At 39.2% G+C, this 19236-nt stretch overlaps 1 long non-coding RNA gene across 1 annotated transcript; it reads right to left on the bottom strand.

Moving 5' to 3' along the window:
• Positions 1–1643: 1643 nt before the first annotated feature.
• On the bottom strand, positions 1644–3750 carry LOC116990898. Its single transcript, XR_004416691.1, has 3 exons — positions 3630–3750; positions 2861–2953; positions 1644–1740 (listed from the first exon to the last, which is right to left on the bottom strand). It is a non-coding gene; the product is annotated as an uncharacterized LOC116990898 (long non-coding RNA).
• Between the last annotated feature and the right edge of the window lie 15486 nt (positions 3751–19236).

The raw sequence follows: 19236 nt of genomic DNA, 5'->3' as shown, positions 1-19236 counted from the left end.
GCCCACCTGCCTCCATTTTTCTGCTCGTCTAGCGGGAAGGTCTCCCTGATTGGAATCCATACCCCAGGCCAGGAATGGGTGAGATTGACCAAGTACAGGGACAGGAGAGTAAACCTGCAGCTGTAATGTGCTGCTGTTTTAATCTATTAATGAATATTAAAATCTGTTAAAAACGGACCGGCTAATTAAAAAATAACTTTCTATGTTGGTGCTGATGGGTGCTTCACCCAATAAGTGTAGCCCTGATTTCTTGCTACAAGTTGAGATGAGACATTTGGTCCCCAGTGGCTGGTTGAACCAATGCTTAAGCTTTGTGCTTAAGCAAAGCAAGAATTTCATTGTCCTATACAGGGACACATGACAATAAACTCACTTGAACTTGAACTTGCATTGGTCGTCAATGATTAGAATTGCATTTTAACACGATAGTTTAAATAACATGGCATATTACAATATGAATTGTCATAACAGGCTTATTTTAGTAAAAGGGTGCAAAGATCACAGGAAACTAAACTATCACCTCCACCTTCGTACGATGTTACAGGGGATTTTTGGTTTGGGGTGTTGTATTGAGTTATTACAGTTGACTGATGGAAAATGAGCAAAAAATTTGACAATGCCAATCTTAAACATTGGAAAAGTATTAATATAGAATGAGGTGGGTACTTCAAAAACAAGTTGCTTAGTCTCAGAGATAGGAGACATCTTACTTCTTTACCTACGGTATTAGAGGGAATCGGTATGGTAACTAAAAAAAATTCTGAAAATATTGTAAAAAGATTTTTAATCACCGTTAGCTCATTGTTTCCCTTTAAATATTAATGGATAATGCAAAGAAGATTTTTGAAATATTACCCCAAAATATCGAATGCTTTTCCTCACTCCCTCCTTCGAGCAGTTAGGAATTAGCAACACAATTCATGGTAGAGAGAATGAATGTGTCCCTACCCGCAAAGATAGTCTAGAATGTACCTGTACATAGCCATGATTATCATTTCTGTTTACCCGAGCAGCAATGCTTACTTGCTTATAGCAAAGAATAAATTATTAATTTCTATTGAGAGACTAGTGTTTGGCGAGTGGTTAACAAAGATATTGAGAACTTAAAATGTATTAAATATTTTTTTTTGTATTTGGCACATCCAAATTTTAGATATGAATGGTCATGAATGCTTTAAATATGAAATTTGTTTCTGATTTTCATTTGGAGCTCTTACTGATGTTCTCTTGAAGAACGACTTTAAATCAGATCGCTGCCTCTAGTTGAAGCCTCTTAGTTTACCCAGAGCAACAAATTGGATGGAGTCATTTTCACGTCACCTGTTAAATGGGACGTGTTGGAGCCCACAGGTTCTTGGCATAATAAACAGAAATGAAAAAAATCCAATTTGTGTAACTCTGTGAACAATGATCTAGGATAAATCAGATTAATATTCAAGACATATAATGTCCGAAAAACATATGGATATATGATATCTGCTCCAAAACATTTTGTTGTTCCAATGCATTCATTCTTTAAATGCATAATTGGACAGTAAGTAATATTTACATTAAACTGTTTTCAGATGTGTTTTTCAGTGAAAAGAGTTCCCATCGACATAAACAATAAATAATAATATATATTAATTATTCATACTCTGAAATATTTTTTAAAAATCCATCCTTTTGGAATAGATCACAATGGCTTAAAATTTCCATAATCCATAATTGATTTTGAAGTGTCTGGTGTCTGATATATCACTGTAAAAGATAACAAAAAATATTATAAACATGACATAAATTACAATAGCTATATTTAAATGTTTGTCTGCAATTGCAAAAGACAACATTGAAACATTACTTGTTTCCCCAAAGAACAAAGACTAAATGCTGTTCTAATCAGTAACTCGCTTGTACTCGCTAGAATTTACAAGATTGAGGGGGGATCTTATAGAAACTTATAAAATTCTTAGGGGGTTGGACAGGCTAGATGCAGGAAGATAGTTCCCGATGTTGGGGAAGTCCAGAACAAGGGGTCACAGTTTAAGGATAAGGGGGAAGTCTTTTAGGACCTAGATGAGAAAAACATTTTTTACACAGAGAGTGGTGAATCTCTGGAACTCTCTGCCACAGAAGGTAGTTGAGGCCAGTTCATTGGCTATATTTAAGAGGGAGTTAGATGTGGCCCTTGTGGCTAAAGGGATCAGGGGGTATGGAGAGAAGGCAGGTACAGGATACCGAGTTGGATGATCAGCCATGATCATATTGAATGGCGGTGCAAGTTCGAAGGGCCGAATGGCCTACTCCTGCCTATGGCCGATTTTCTATGTGTCTATGTTTCAAAGGAAAATTATTCTCAGTGGGAATAACAAAACATTTTACTAGATATTTGGCTCAACACACAAATTTAAATTGTTCAAATAACATGTGCTGTAGAATTTTGAGTCTGGCATATGTTATACTATATCCTCAGATGAATAATATGCTAAATGTAATGTAAATAAGATGTTAAATCCCTTATTTCCTCCCAAACAGCTAAAATTTCTCATTTATTTACTTTCCTAAAATAAGCTGAAATTGTTGGTTGCCTATCTGGTGTTGATAGGTATTTGGGTTGTTTAAGGAGTCAGATTCATCAGCACATTATACTTTATATTAGAAAATCTTAGTCAAATTATCTTTAACAGTTAGATAGGCAGAAAATGTTCGAGTAACTCAGTGGGAGTAGGCAGCATCTCCGGAGAGAAGGAATGGGTATGTTTCGGGTCAAGACCTTTCTTCAGACTAGTCAGGTGAAAGGGAAACGCCGTTTCCAATGAAGGAGTTGTAATGCTGAGTAAATGCAGAGGAATCGATAAGTTACTGTAGCTCTTAACCTTACCTGTTGTCTGAACTTTTGCTGTAAAAGTGTCAACATTCTGTCCAGAAATGCCATGGTGTTCCTTGTTTGATTATCATGCACAGTGCAGTTGCCCTGGTGAAATTAAACAGAAGAGATGTGAAGGCTTTGTATGAGTTTTTAATGCATTTAAAGCAAAATGTTTTTAACAAGAGTTAAACTATGTAAAATACTGTTTTATTTACAGGGAAGAGATACAACAATATATACTTGTTTTACTTGTGAGTGGGAAGAGAGTCAAAATTGAGAACGTTATTTTAAAAGCACAAGAAACTATTTGACACATGTTGGAGCAGGACATTTTAGACAATTTTGAAAGAAGACGTATTGGAAAGAAAATGTTTCAAAATTTTGGAAACGTATTGGAAAATGCTGATAAGGAGCTTAAAATGACGCATAGTCATAGACATTTGTAACATGATTTTTTTTAAACAAAGTTGCTGCATGGTCTTGTGCTGTTCTCTTAAACCAGAAAAAAAACTATCCAAGCCAATGTGCAATATTTATTTAGAGTTGGTGAGAGCCAATGAATTTGCACGGGGGCAGCTTTAGAGTTTAATCAGAATATTTCCATAGTTGATCAATTCTCAAAGCGTTGGTGGGATTCTTCCATCTAATCAAACCAAGGCTTTCTCAACACTGAAGTTTGTTTTGGAAGATTATCGAGAGGAAATGGTAAAAATCCCAGCATTTGGTAACTGGGCATTATTCCAGATCTTATTAATAATGACTGAAACATTCTTGAACTTACATTAATAATGTTGAGGTATTTTGCTTTTCTCCGCAGTCTATGGATTGTTTTATGGAAGTTCTTCTTTATGGAAGTGTTCATCAATTTGCACAGTTCATCTACAAAGCAGGAAAGGTCATCCTAAATGGAAGAGAAAAATATTTAACACCACCGCACAATACTTGGTAAATATACTGAGACAGGTACTGTTTTACGTTACAAGTTGCTTTAAAGCCATTTAAAAAAGTCCTTAGCAGTTATAACCCATTGATATCACTGCATATTCACAGCTCATTATGTAGAAATGAAGAAGAATCCACTACTTTATGGATAGATGTTTTACCACCAAGTCAGAAGAATAGATTGAGGTAGGATTTGACTGGTGACTTCAGGTTTATATGTTGCATATTAGAGAGAAATTAATAATAATAGTCATTGCCCTTATACTGAACTTTACACATGATTTTATTATGCCAAGATTATCCAGCGACTGTGACAAATATTTTGTGTTGATGCAATTTCTTTTTCTTTCCATGGACAACAAGATTTAAACCTAGGCCATTGAACTAATGACTTGTATTTCTTGCCGCGGTAAAGGGGGCCCGCTTATTTTGCTGACCGCCACAGGAAATTCTGACGAAGGGCAAGTGTCTTGGTGATCATCATTAACTGCTTCAAACTGCCTATTTCACGGTGTGAAACGTTCTCACGTTCTAACTGCTTATTTATGGCTGTACAATGTATTAGAAAGGAAACTTCTTGGTCCGCTGAAAGGAAATGGGGAATCCCCTATAAATTTCTGGTTTGCGCACATAATACCAGTAACTGCTATCTGACTGTGATATGTCTTGTAGAATACAAGCATAACAATGCATTTAGAGTCATCTAGCTTCATAATATTCCATGTAAACATAACTGCAGTTATAACATACGTGTAGTAGATATTTGACCTTGACCCAAAATATAAAGTCAACAATTGGAATTTTGAAGTATGGCTACTTGATCCTAAGGTCCTATTTGACATGAGGTTTATTTAAGTGTCACTGGTAAACCAAGCAAGCCAAATGAGTGAACTGATTCAGGCCACTGGTATTCGGGGAAGGGTTGGACAGCTCATGGTGAATGGTATGTACCTGAAGTTACCTGAAGAAGGTAGCCATCAAGAGGAAGATAAGAATCGAAGGAGCCTGAAAACTAGCAAGGACAAGTTGGGAAACATCAGTGCTTTGAATATCAGAGATGGCGCTCATGCTCCCTTGGTGAATATGGTGTTAAGGTTTGGCTGAATATGATGCACTGGTGATGACCAACTGAACATTGTCATGCTAAACCCTAACATTGGTCCCGGTAGTCCGGTTACTCAGGTGGTGGATGCATCTTATGATACACTTATTTGCTCCTAGAATGATTACCTAACAAATTTAAAATGATTGTTGTTTACTTTTATGCAGGGCACAGGGAAGACTAGTAAAGATATTGCCACGACTAACTTCGAGGAGCAATTAGAGACAGTAGATTGTAGTTATCAGTATACAAGAGTTGAATTTAGTGGATGGTCAGTATACAAGCCATTGAATTTAGTGGATGGTCTTATGCTTAAACGTTAAATATTTTGGTATTGTTTTCCAGCATTTAGAATTCGTCAATATGATTTAATCATAAAAGTGGATAAAATGTTGGTTCAGAATGGCAATCTGGATTTTATTGAGTTACTGTCACTTTATATTTTGTTAGAACTAAAGAACGTAGCACATTGATTGCACCTGTGCAAGCTCATTAAAAGGGATATCAGTGTATTCTGCTGTTCTATTGTTTTCTTTACCCTGCAGTGTTTTCCCTTCAATTAACTTACCAAAGTTGCTTTGAATATACTTCCCTTGTTTTTTAGAATTCTTCCAATTGTGACATCTTGCTGCATATTTTTTCTTTTTGTCAACTGTTTTCATGTTGCCAATCACCTTGAATTTCTGCTCTCTGCTTCTTGGCCCTTGTGACACTGGAATGTTCTGAATCTACTTTAATGTCCTTACTCTACCTTAATTGAAATCTCATAAGATTTTAAAAGTCCTCTATCACTTCTCCGCTTAATGTTCTCTGCAAAGATGTTCATATCAATAGACAATAGACAATAGACCATAATTGCAGGAGTAGGCCATTTGGCCCTTCGAGCCAGCACCGCCATTCAATGTGATCATGGCTGATCATCCCCAATCAGTACCCCGTTCCTGCCTTCTCCCCGTATCCCCTGACTCCGCTGTTTTTAAGAGCCCTATCTAGCTCTCTCTTGAAAGCATGCAGAGAACCTCTCTAAATTCTCTACACAATTAATGAAGGAAGCATCAACTGCAATCTCTCCATTGCATATACTTAACCACTGACATATCCAGTAACAATGAAAGATGAATTTAAACAGGCTACATTTCTTCAGCTACTGTTATTTTAATTTGCTAGCATTTTATTGCTATCTTGCTGCTGGTGCAATTCAGAAACTGACCACTAGGAGATAGGCAAGAATCAACTGGAACTACCGAACCATAATTAAAAATAGTTAAAAACTAAAAAGTTATTTAAATAATAAAAAATTAAAAAAATTGGAGAGTATTAACAATTACAAATCATTAAAACATGTATAAATAATTGAAAAAAATTAAAGATAAACATAAAAAGCTAGAGTAACTCAGGCAGCATCTCTGGATAGAAGGAATGGGTGATGTTTCGGGCCTTGACCCTTCTGTCTGAAGTTTGAAGAAGGATTCTGAAGAAGGGTCTCGACCCGAAACGTCTGCCTGTCCCGCTGAGTTACTCCAGCATTTTGTGCCTATCTTCAGTGTAAACCAGCATCTGCAGTTCCTTCCTATACATTTAAAAAGCATTTAAATTAAATTTAAAAAATGCCGATGATGGATTTCCCATTGTGCTATCCACCCTTCAACATTTTCTTCAACTTAAACAAGTTGTTGTACCACCTTTCCAGATTATAAGAAGAGTCTTTGACCTAAAACAGATGCTGCCTGCTTTTACAGTATTTTCGTTTTTTTAAACTTCCCCTCCCATTGAAATGAGTGGGGTCCTTAATTCTGCACTAGGTCTAACCTGGTGCAGGACCTCATTGACTGCACCCACCAGAGCTGGATTCTGCTGTATGTGCAGTCCTGCAACAAGCAGAACCGTGGATTCTGTCATTCTGTAAGTCCCAGTCTTATTGTAGGTCAGTGTGAGTCCTGCAACGCATGTTTCATTGAGCATGAACAGATAGAATTATAATACTCCTTGAAACGTAGGTGGAAGCTAGGAGCAGGAGTGGACCATTCATCCCCAATGAGTCTGCTGTACTAATTCAATATGACCATAACCTATCCTCGCAAGCTTGTTTTTCTTGATGGGCGAGTGGAGGACCAGAGGACAGAAATTGAAGTAACCAGCAATAGAACAAGAGTTGACAAGAAGAAAAAATATATTGCAGCAAGTTATTACATACTAAAAGTGCAAGGGAAGCATTTTTTAAACGGTAATTATATATTAATGCATTTTGTGTCCAAAAGTACAACCTGCTAAGTACACATAATGCCAAAATGAAATGGACTTAACTTGTAATGTTTACTCTTAGCATATAAATCTCTTTATGAATTAGCTGGGAGTGAATGTAATTGTTCTGTGTGATGGGCACCAATGACTTGGGGTTAGAAAATACCAAGGTTGGTTCAAACCAAATTGAGGTACCTTTTAAATATACTTCTGAGACACATCAATCTTTATTGGAAGTTACCAAAAATGAAATATTTATCCTAAGTCTCTTAGCATTGACGGATTTAAAATATGAATGGCTCTTTTGCACTTACTACATTCCCAATTTGGTTTGATCACATTATTTTCTATTTTTTATGAATAAATTATGATGATACCATTTCAGTGACAGTATTCTATCAAGTATGCAAGGAGAGTACTTAGTAACAGTGTTAACCCCCTTTAATAGATTAACAATTTCTCAAATCAAAATGTGAATCCAATTGCATGAGATGCATACTCTCAACTTTCTTTCAATTAATTTTGTTAAATGCTGCACAATGCAAGGAGAGAAACAGACTATTTAGTGTGTATCGTGAGGTTGGTATATGAACTATTTTGTAAGCACACCGGAAACTCCTCTTCCTTCCTGTGATTAAATTTTTACTGATGATGCACAAATACAAAGAATTTATCAACAAGTTTGTTGATTTGCAACAGATTTGCCAATGTTGGTTTTAGCATATAGTACCCCTTTATCTCTATGTATTTTCTATATATGTGGTATATTGGACAAAACAAGTTTGCAACTAAGTATTGGCCATCAACTTCATACACATTAGATGAATAAAAACACCTTAATCTGAAATTGCTCACAAAGTTCACTTCTAGTTGAAAGTTCAAAGTAGTATTTCTATTTGTTTTATGAAGGCTGTACCTGGCAACCTATCTCAATTTGAGAGACTATTAGAAATTATATATTGAATGCTAAAATATTTTGGCAAAATAAGCAATCTTTCAAAATTTGCAAGATTTTAAGTTATTCATCATGAAGTATGGAATGTAATCTCCGTCATATAAAATGCCAGTAAATGAAATAAATTATTACGTATTTTTTCTGATTATTGTTTTGCTGAATAAAAATGACAATTTAAAGTCCTGATGCATCCAGTATTTAGTACTTAACCATGAGATTGCAATCACATAATACTGTATATATCAGGGTGAATGTTGGTAAGTTGGCAAGGTTATGACACAAACACTTTCAAGTGTGATTCATGGAGTTTTAGCCTTTCACTTTAAACACTCAGAAACAAATGAATTGGGATTTATTTTTTTATGCCTTCCCATAAATTTAATTTGTAGTTTCATAATTAATAATGCTACATTTCAAAGAAATTCTGATTTTATAGGACAGAAACCATGTTGACAAAGCAAAGAGTTGCCCAGTACCCAGTTTACTTAACTTCACTGTTATTCATGTCTCATGCAACAGCAAAGCAACACATACCACACACGCCTACAGTACAAATGACATAGCTCACAATTGTATTAAATTTAAAGAATTTTGCCTACCGAGTCATTTTCTGCAGGGACAAGTAACTGAGGCTCAACGTCCTGGGAAAACAGGTAAGTCAAACTATTAGATCTCATTTTAAATTAAACTTAAACATTTAAAAAAGAAAATCTCAAAATAATATCTAATCTTACCTTCATCTGTGCCTTCAGATTGGTTACATCTGTGATCATCTCCTTCAGCATACTCAGTGGAGCACCATGAAGACTGACACTGACAGCAGCCAAGATAAACATGTAGAATATTATCCTGTTCATTGTGGTAATGATCAAGTCGTAGACTTTACTGAAGTTTCTCGTAGTTGTCTCGAAGGAAGACTTGGTTGATAAACGAATAGTGCCAACAACTGAGGATGACATGTATATATTCTTGCCGAGAGAGGTAAGACACTCCCATTTAACATATTGGAAATGTTTTTGAAGCAATTGATGAGTAATCCTTTTCTTTTCCAATGGCAAGCGGTAAGTACGTGTGTATGTGTGTCTATGTCTGTATGTGCATAAAAGGGGTGGGGAAACAGGAGGCGCGAGCGGACAGAAGCTGGTCTCCATGTTGGTTAGGGAAACAAGTGAAATTGGTAAATTCCCATGTCAGTATAAACCAATAGAACTGCCCCATAGACCAGAACAGCATCACCTTTACTCCTAGCTGGAAAATGACAGCCGTGTTTTCTCTTCGTTTTTCCACATCGCATTACCTGTCCAAAAGACAACAGATAGTAGTCATTTCTAAACTAAAGTAATGAGTAATATTGTTTGCAAGTGAGACACAATTAATTTCAGCTTCTATTTTATGGTAGTGCAGGAACTTGTTAGCAGGGGGGCAAAGGGAGCTTCAAAACAAGTACTGCAAAACAGAAATTTATTTTGTTTTATTGACAGTGAATTTTGTGTTGCTTTAAGTGAGATAAAAAGCCGTTAGATCAGTAAAGAGACTTTAGAAAATGCAATAGATGGTGCAAAATGACTTGATTGTGTGTCATAAGGAACTGCAAGTTCTGTTCTGATTGCGATGAGCCTCATTTGCACATACTGAAGTGGGGAGAGGCTGATGGAGACAACTGACAGAAATATAACCGCTGCTTGTCACTTTGATACACCACTTCTGTCAGTGTTAAACCCACCTAAATTTGTTTTTTTCAATGAAAACAAATGAGGTTCCTTTCACCCTGACTCATGCTCTGTTCAAATCTCCGTTGTTAATATATGAGACATTTTTGGTCCCAATCAGAGCTCCAAATGTTTCAGTATTTTGTCTCCTATGTATAGAACTTAATGCAGAGCATTATTTATGGATTAGTTTGACTATTTCATGGTTTAATGTCAGAATACAAATGTTTATGCTGTCGGATATAGTTCCTGTTTGGCCTCATATTTCCATTCTCCAATGCTTTACATCGAGAATGTGTGCTTTATTTCAGTTGTTAATTTTAAAGCAGTCTTTCCCATCATATCACGTTAAACTAATGCTTGTTAAACATAAATAGGAGAGGCAAATGTGAAGAGCAGATGATCTTTGAGAAATAACAACAAAAAAGAAAATATTACAAATTTGTATTCCTTATTATTGATGCATATCTTCCAACTAAGCTACCCCATAGGCGGTTCCTAACTTGCCATAACTTGCCAAAGTCAACACCAAAACATTTAGGAATCATGTTAATATCCAATTTTTAGAAAATAAGTAGAAACCTTAAACTAAAATCCTCAAAACCAGCGAAGACAAAACTGAAGCAAGAATTATATCCATATTTAAATGTTTCTTCCAAAAATTAAGTTACATTTAATGTTGCAAATATTGAATATTCAAAGCAATCTTCATTCCATTCCTTTTATATTTCAATGGTCATGTCAATGGTAACGCTTTTTTTCAGTGGCTGAACCCCCCCTCTCCTCACATGTCACTTTATGTATTGGATGCTGATTGTAGTGACAGTCTATGCAGTGCATTCAGAAAGTATTCAGACTCCTTCACTTTTTCCACATTTTGTCACGTTACAGCCTTATTCTAAAATGGATTAAATTCATTTTTGCTTATCATCAATCTACACACAATACCCCATAATAAAAAAAAGCAAAAACAGGTGTTTAGAAATTTTTGCAAAGTAATTACAAATAAATAACTGAAATATCACAAAGTATTCAGACCCTTTACTCAGTACTTTGTTGAGGCACCTTTGGCAGCGATTACAGCCTCAAGTCTTCTTGGGTATGATGCTACAAGCTTGGCACACCTGTATTTGGATAATTTCTCCCATTCTTCTCTGCAGATCCTTTCAAGCTTTGTCTGATATATATATATATATATATATATATCCTGAAGATTAAGATATATATGATTGCACACACGCACGCATGCACACACGCGCGCGCGCACACACACACACACACACACACACACACACACACACACACACACACACACACACACACACACACACACACACACGCACACGCAATGTATAATCATATATATCTTAATCTTCAGGATTAACCTACATTGGGGGACATAATCAAATGTATATATATCTGTAGATGGGTTGGTTGGAGTAATTGTGAGGTGTTGCACTTTGGGAGATTGAATTTAAGGGGACAGAAACAGTGACCCTTAAGAGCATTGATGTACAGAGGAATCTTGGAGTCCAAGACCATAACTCCCTGAAAGTGGCCGCCCAAGTAGAAAAGTGGTGAGGAGGTATACGGTACACTTGCCTTCCTTCATAGGTCGGGGCATTGAGTATCACAGTCATGAAGTCAAGATGCAGCCTTATGGGACTTTGGTTAGGCCACATTTGGAGTATTACATGCAGTTCCGTTTGCCCCATTACAGGTATAATGTGGAAAGGGTGCAAAGGTTTATTAAAATGATGCATGAATGGAGGGGTATTAGCTATAGGGAAAGGTTGAACAGACTTGGATTGTTTTCCATGGAATGCCAGATGCTGTGGGACATCTGACAGGAGTATATAAAATTACGAGAGGCATAGTTAGGGCGGACAGTCAGAACTTTTCCCAGGATGGAAAAATCTAATCCTGGAGGGCAGAGCTTTCAGGTGAGAGAGGCAAAGTTTAAAGGAGATGTGCGAGGCAAGTATTTGACACATTATGGTGAGTGCCTGGAATGCATTGCCTGGGCTGGTGGTGGAGGAGGCAGATAGTGGCTTTTAAGAGACTTTTGGATAGGCATATGGATAAGCAGGGAATGGAGGGATATGGATCATGTTTGGGCAAATTAGGATAGGCGTTGGCATCATGTTTGGCACAGACATTATGTGCCAAAGGACTCCTTCCTGTGCTGTACTAATCTATGTTCTATGTTTGTAGCTCTTCCTGTTTATCTGTTTACGCTGGTAATAAAACAAAGAAACCTTTAGACGCTAACTATATGTTAAGATGTGTGGAACAAGTGGCAATTTGTTGCTTTAAATGCTCGTTAATTTTTGCACCATAATTTTCACTCTTCAAGATGTTAGAAAATGACTGACAATGGTCCCGTGACTGTAGGAGTAGGTGTGATCAGCAAATCTTAATTTGAACATGTCGGCTGTCATTACAGTTGTAATGAAAAGCACTGTTATTGGAGAGTTATGCGTTGTTACCTAGACTGTGTACGCCGTATTTTATAGTCTTTTGACATGATCTGGTAGATACCACATTGACAGGTATTGTATTAAAACATTCAAGAAGGGTCTTGACCCAAAACGTCACCCATTCCTTCTCTCAAGAGATGCTACCTGTCCCACTTAGTTACTCCAGCATTTTGTGTCTAACTTTGAACTAAAACATTCCACAGTATCTCTATGCTCTTAAGGGCCTGTCCCACGAGCATGCGACTGCATGCGGCAAGTGCGACCAAACCGGAAGCGGGGGCCGCACGGGAGTCGCGCGGAGGTCGAGTGAGTGACGTGAAGTTCGAGCGAAGTCCGCGGGAGGTTCGCGCGTGATGTACGGCGTCGAGACGCTGCGTATGCCCGTCGAGGCGGCTGCGAGCCGGCAGGCTGTTGCCGCGCTAAATTTTTGAACACTGTCAGTTTTTCGGAGCCCCGCGTGATGTCGGGACCAGCTCCACACAACTTCATACGGCTCCGGCGATCGAAGTGGGACCGGCCCCGCGAGGCCGTACGGCTCAAGCGACCACGTTAGGTCGCGCTTGCCGCATGGAGTCGCATGCTGGTGGGACAGGCCCTTTACTCTTTACTATTGCTACATTTTTGTCGTATCATATCAAATTTATTCCACTGCAGATTATTGTTTCCTAATTTAAAATAGAAACTGCCTAATCAGAGCATTGAATCCTCATCCAACGAAGCACTTATGTCTGGATTGTTTCTCAGCCAGTGACGGAGAAAATACTCCAAGGATTTTTGCGGGAGAAATTGAAGATTCAAAATAGCGGAACCAGGAGTAGGCCGACAACACTATTCAATAAAATCATGGCTTTTGCACAGCACCACTTTCCTGTGCTAAGCCCATAATTCTTGATTCACAAAACATTTAAAAATCAATTCATCTCTCTTTTATATATGAACATATCTCTTAATATATGATCAAAATTGGTTCAAGATGATCAAACCGCTGTGATTTAAATAGATTAAATGCACGGGGAGCTCTGTACAATACATTTTGATCCACGTGATCCCGTCTCAAAATTACTTCTCATCATATGCCACGTAGAATTATTCGGTTCCATCATTGTGACAGATCAAAGAATAATGCACGAATAGGTGACCTTCTTTTATCCTTTCTTTTATCAAAATATGGATTTGAAATACAGTTTTTTAAATCACTTTGGCACAGTCAATGCTTGTGATTGAATCCATCAAATTTGGTGGAAACCAGTTCAGTTATTATGCCTCTGCCTGCTTAGGAAACCTGAACGGAAACCTCTGGAGACTTTGCGCCCCACCCAAGGTTTCCGTGCAGTTCCTGGAGGTTTTTGTCAGTCTCCCTACCTGCTTCCACTACCTGCAACCACCTGCAACCTCCGGGAACCGCACGGAAACCTTGGGTGGGGCGCAAAGTCTCCAGAGGTTTCCGTTCAGGTTTCCTAAGTGGGACAGGGGCATTACATACCCTTCAAAGATATTGATCCTGATGTGTGGTCCTACATTAACCTGCTGTTTTCAGCATCAAACTTGCAGAAGGAAGCAGGAACCATTTATAAACATGCAAATTCAATGCAATAATGCATTCAGGGTCTGATTTGCAACAGGGGCTTAAGGCTTCATTAGAATTGGATGAAAATCAAACAGCTGCTTCTGCTGAAAATCTGAAATAAATACAGAAAATACTGGAAGCACTCGTCATCTTTGGAAAGACAGTTAACATTTTAGACCTTGACTGACCATTTTCAGGATCAAGGAAATGCTATACACAATTGGAGAATATCTGATTGAATTATGATCCTGGGCCAATTGAGAAAGTTATGGGCGAGGAAAGGAATGACTGCTTCTGTGAGCTTCTCTGAAAAGCCATGAGCTAATCTTGAACTTAATGTTGCCTTTTCTTTCAATTGTTCCATTCCATTGTATCCAGCACAGTATTTCCCACGTCCCAAATTACTGCTACGCATCTTCAATCTTCTCTTCCATTCATTCCAGTGTTTTCTTCCTTCTGCTCCTTACAGTCTGACTCGTGAATGTCCTACTATTATCGTCCACTTGGCCTCAGCATCCATAACCTACCAAGTGTTTCCTCTTACATAGAAACATAGAAAATAGGTGCAGGAGGAGGCCATTCGGCCCTTCGAGCCAGCACCGCCATTCATTGTAATCATGGCTGATCGTCCCCAATCAATAACCCGTGCCTGCCTTCTCCCCATAACCCTTGACTCCACTAGCCCCTAGAGCTCTATCTAACTCTCTCTTAAATCCATCCAGTGACTTGACCTCCACTGACCTCTGTGGCAGGGAATTCCACAAATTCACAACTCTCTGGGTGAAAAAGTTTTTTATCACCTCAGTCTTAAATGACCTCCCCTTTATTCTAAGACTGTGGCCCCTGGTTCTGGACTCGCCCAACATTGGGAACATTTTTCCTGCATCTAGCTTGTCCAGTCCTTTAATAATTTTATATGTTTCTATAAGATAGCCCCTCATCCTTCTAAACTCCAGTAAAACCAAGCCTGGTCTCTGCGCTCCCTCGATCGCAAGGATGTCCTTCCTCAAATTAGGAGACCAAAACTGTACACAATACTCCAGATGTAGTCTCACCAGAGCCCTATACAACTGCAGAAGAACCTCTTTACTCCTATATTGAAATCCTCTTGTTATGAAGGCCAACATTCCATTAGCTTTCTTCACTGCCTGCTCTACCTGTCAGCCAACTTGGTGCGGCTAATGTGGGGAAAGCCAACCTAATGCCGTTCACCATCCTATCCAGACAGCTTCAAATAAATTTACAGCCAATGTGTTTGATGTGCAGGCATAATAATATGTAACAAATATAAATACAGCATTATTTAAGAGCAGACAAAATGCGCAGGAAGAAACTGCAGATCCTGGTTTAAATCGAAGATAGACACAAAATGCTGGAGTAACTCAGCGGGACAGGCAGCAATTCTGGAGAGAAGGAATGTGTGATGTTTCGGGTCGAGACCGTTCCTCAGACTGAGTTACTCCAGCATTTTGTGTCTATCTATTACTTAAGAGCAGTTGTGTGAGGACAACCTTATCACCAATGCACTAGCAGGTAGTTTTGTTTTGCTTTAAGTCAAAGGATAGCAATAGGGAGGAAGATTTGCTCTGTGGTTTTTGTACCAAAATCATGAATACATTATTTATAAATGAATTCAAAGTCAGTCTTGGAGTACCAACAAAACAAATGGGAGAGTGGACTCTGGGATGGATGTGCTTGAGAGGCGTTTGAGGCGCAAGGTGCAGGTCATCCTGTAAAACCCCGGGCATCCCCTCCATGTAATTCTGGAGAGTCAAAAGAGCACTCGGAACAACAACCGGCTCCTCTCCCTGCCCTGTAGGACGGAGCGGTTCAGGAGATCCTTCACCCCTGCTGCCATTAGATTTTATAATTCGGACCGCTAGGTTATAGGGGGACGCATTTTTGCATTTTTTAATTTTTAATTATTGATTATTGGTCTTTTTAAGTATTTATTGCTCTCAGGTAGTGTCTGTCTGCGTTCATTTTGAATGTGTGGGTTTGTTGGTTGGGGGCTTCTGGACATCTGGATTTTCCTGAGGGGATCAATAAAGTATTTATTATTATTATTATGATTAATATGATGATGATTATTATTATTATTATTATTATTATTATTAATGATTTCTAAACAATATACTTTGAACATAGCATATAAAATAAGCTTTTAGTTACTTTTTAGTTATGGTACAATAATAGAGATGTGGGCGAAATCCCTCTAATGTTTCAGACAAATTGTTTGAAAGCAGTCTGATGTATGAACAATTATTATCTGCCATAGTCTATTTCTGTAATGACTAGTAATTAGGAAAGGAAACACTCATGAGTGATGTTGCATTCAGTGGAGAATAAAGGAACATGTGGGTGGGGAAGAGACCCACCCCTTTTATTACCCATAGTGGCATGTAAAGGAAAAGCCATGGTTATGGGCTAAAACGAATTACACTTGGGACTTCCACTGGGTAAGATATCAGTTTGTCCTCGTGATGTCACTGTCACAGGAACTGGTTTGAGGTGACTTGCTGAGTCATGTGTGTATCCATACTAGCAGTTTAGAGAGATCGGGTAGGAAAGGTTGGGGTTTTCGCTTTGTCAAGGTGGGTACATTTGCATTTGGTTGACTGATCAATTACGTAATGACAGAAAGACCATGTATATCCCTTTACTATGCGTTCCACATCATTGACCACACCTTTCTGCAATCAACCACATCTCAGCTGTACCCACAAGCTGAGAAGCAAAGTCATCAAACCACCAATTACTTTATTCAACACTGAGTGTATGGTGACATAGACAAGGTCATCAAATGAAAGTTTTCTTTACAGTTGTCTAATATTTATTTTCTTTTGTTTCTCTCATTTTATAAACAATTATATATTAAAGATTCATAGCTTTTAACATTTGTCTATCTTTAGAGTAACAATTACAATAAATTACTGTTTAACTTTGATTGAACATTGTGAAATGTTGCGAAAATATGTGAAAAGTAATACGAAGTGATACATTTTGTAAGACTCAATGGTAAGGCATTATGTATAAAGTAAATGGTGAAATGTTAAAAGAGAAGGCACGGTGGCACAGTGGCAAAGTTGCTGCCTTGCATGGCCAGAGACCCGGGTTCGATCCTGACTACGAGTGCTGTCAGTTTGGAGTTTGTACGTTCTCCCTATGACCGTGTGGGTTTTCTCCAGGTGCTCCGGTTTCAATAGACAATGAACAATAGGTGCAGGAGTAGGCCATTCGGCCCTTCGAGCCAGAACCGCCGTTTAATGTGATCATGGCCGATCATCCCCAATCAGTACCCCGTTCCTGCCTTATCCCCATATCCCCTGACTCCGCCATCTTTAAGAGCGCTATCTAGCTCTCTCTTGAAAGTATCCAGAGAATTGGCCTCCACCACCCTCCGAGGCAGAGAATTCCACAGACTCACAACTCTCTGCGTGAAAAAGTGTTTCCTCGTCTCCGTTCTAAATGGCTTACCCCTTATTCTTAAACTGTGGCCCCTGGTTCTGGACTCCCACAACATCGGGAACATGTTTTCTGCCTCTAGCGTGTCCAAACCCTTAATAATCTTATATGTTTCAATAAGATACCCTCTCATCCTTCTAAAGTCCAGAGTATACAAGCCCAGCCGCTCCGTTCTCTCAGCATATGACAGTCCCGCCATCCCGGGAATTAACCTTGTGAACATACGCTGCACTCCCTCAATAGCAAGAATGTCCTTCCTCAAATGAGGGGACCAAAACTGCACACACTACTCCAGGTGTGGTCTCACTGGGGCCCTATACAACTGCAGAACTACCTCTTTGCTCCTATACTCAACTCCTCTTGTTGTGAAGGCCAACATGCCATTCGCTTTCTTCACTGCCTGCTGTACCTGCATGCGTACTTTCATAGACTGATGAACAAGGACCCCCATATCCCGTTGTACTTCCTCTTTTCCCAACTAGACACCATTTAGATAATAATCTGCCTTCCTGTTTTTGCTACAAAAGTGGATAACCTCATATTTATCCACATTAAACTGCATCTGCCATGCATCTGCCCACTCTCCCAACCGGTCCAAGTCACCCTGCATTCTCATAGCATCCTCCTCACAGTTCACACTGCCACCCAGCTTTGTGTCATCTGCAAATTTGCTAATGTTACTTTGAACCCCTTCATCTAAATCTTTGATGTATATTGTAAATAGCTGTGGTCCCGCTCATCTTTGCTGTGTTGTACTTCTTCTGTTTTATTTTTTCCTCCCACATTCCAAAGACATGCAGGTCTGTAGGTTAATTGGCTTCTGTAAATGGTACTAGTGCATGGGTGATTGTGGTCAGTGTGGACTCGGTGGGCCCAAGCGCATGTTTCCATGCAGTACCTATGAACTAAACTAAAAATAGGAATAAAATGTTTGTTCTTTGCTCTGCTAAATGTGCAAAATCACATTTTGAATGCTAGATTATATCATAAAGTCAGAGTGAAAAAAGTAAAACAAATGTTAACATGTGCAAATAATTGGTTAGCTGTCATTTGGAGTACTGAGAGTTGAAGTTAATCTGCACAGTAGTTGTGGTGAACTTGGGAGGACGTAGATTGCAAGAAGCACAAGATGTGCGTGTTTATTTCCTCCGAGACGCAGGGAGGCGTGTCCTGTACAAACTCCTCCTCCTCCACACCCTGCACTTCCTCGCCCTGGTCCACCGTCCGGACACCAAGTGGCGGTCAGTGTTGCCTTCCGGTCGCGAGGGGGGTCCCCGGTGGGGGTCCCTCTACGCAGGGATTCTCCCCCTCGGCATTGGGGATCTGGGGTGGAGGGTATTGCACCGAGGTGTTCCCTGCAGCCTGTTTCTCTTGCGGTTCACAGACTCGCCAGCCACCTGCCACGTTTGCGGGCTGGAAGAGTCTGTGTACCACGTGTACATGGAGTGCGTGAGGCTGCAGCCACTGTTTGAATATCTAAAGGGGCTGCTCCTTGCCTTCTGGCTGCATTTTTCACCCACCATCCTCATCTTTGGACACCCTGTGCGTAGGGGAGAGGGTAGGGCTGAAGATGTCCTGGTTGGGTTGCTCCTGGGCCTGGCCAAGCTGGCCATCCGCGAGTCACGGCGCCAGGCGGTGGAGGGCTCTACCCGAGCCAGCTGCCTGCCCCTTTTCCGGGGTTACATCCGTGCCCGGGTGGGGTTAGAAAGGGAATACGCCCTGTCTACGGGCACCCTGGGGGAGTTCCGGGACCGCTGGGCTCCGCAGGGTGTTGAATGTATCCTCAATAAGGATTATATCATAGTTGTATAGTAGTTTATTATGGATATATGTTTGTATTGCATTATGGTGGTGGGTTCTGGCTTGTTTTATTGTAGTGTCAATATTATTTTTTAATAATTGAATACATTTTTTGATTTTTTTATGA

This window comes from Amblyraja radiata, chromosome 1 (genome assembly GCF_010909765.2).
Source record: "Amblyraja radiata isolate CabotCenter1 chromosome 1, sAmbRad1.1.pri, whole genome shotgun sequence".
Lineage (NCBI taxonomy): Eukaryota > Metazoa > Chordata > Chondrichthyes > Rajiformes > Rajidae > Amblyraja > Amblyraja radiata.
The sequence above is the reverse complement of the archived record's forward strand: the minus strand, read 5'-3'. Positions and strand labels throughout refer to the sequence as shown.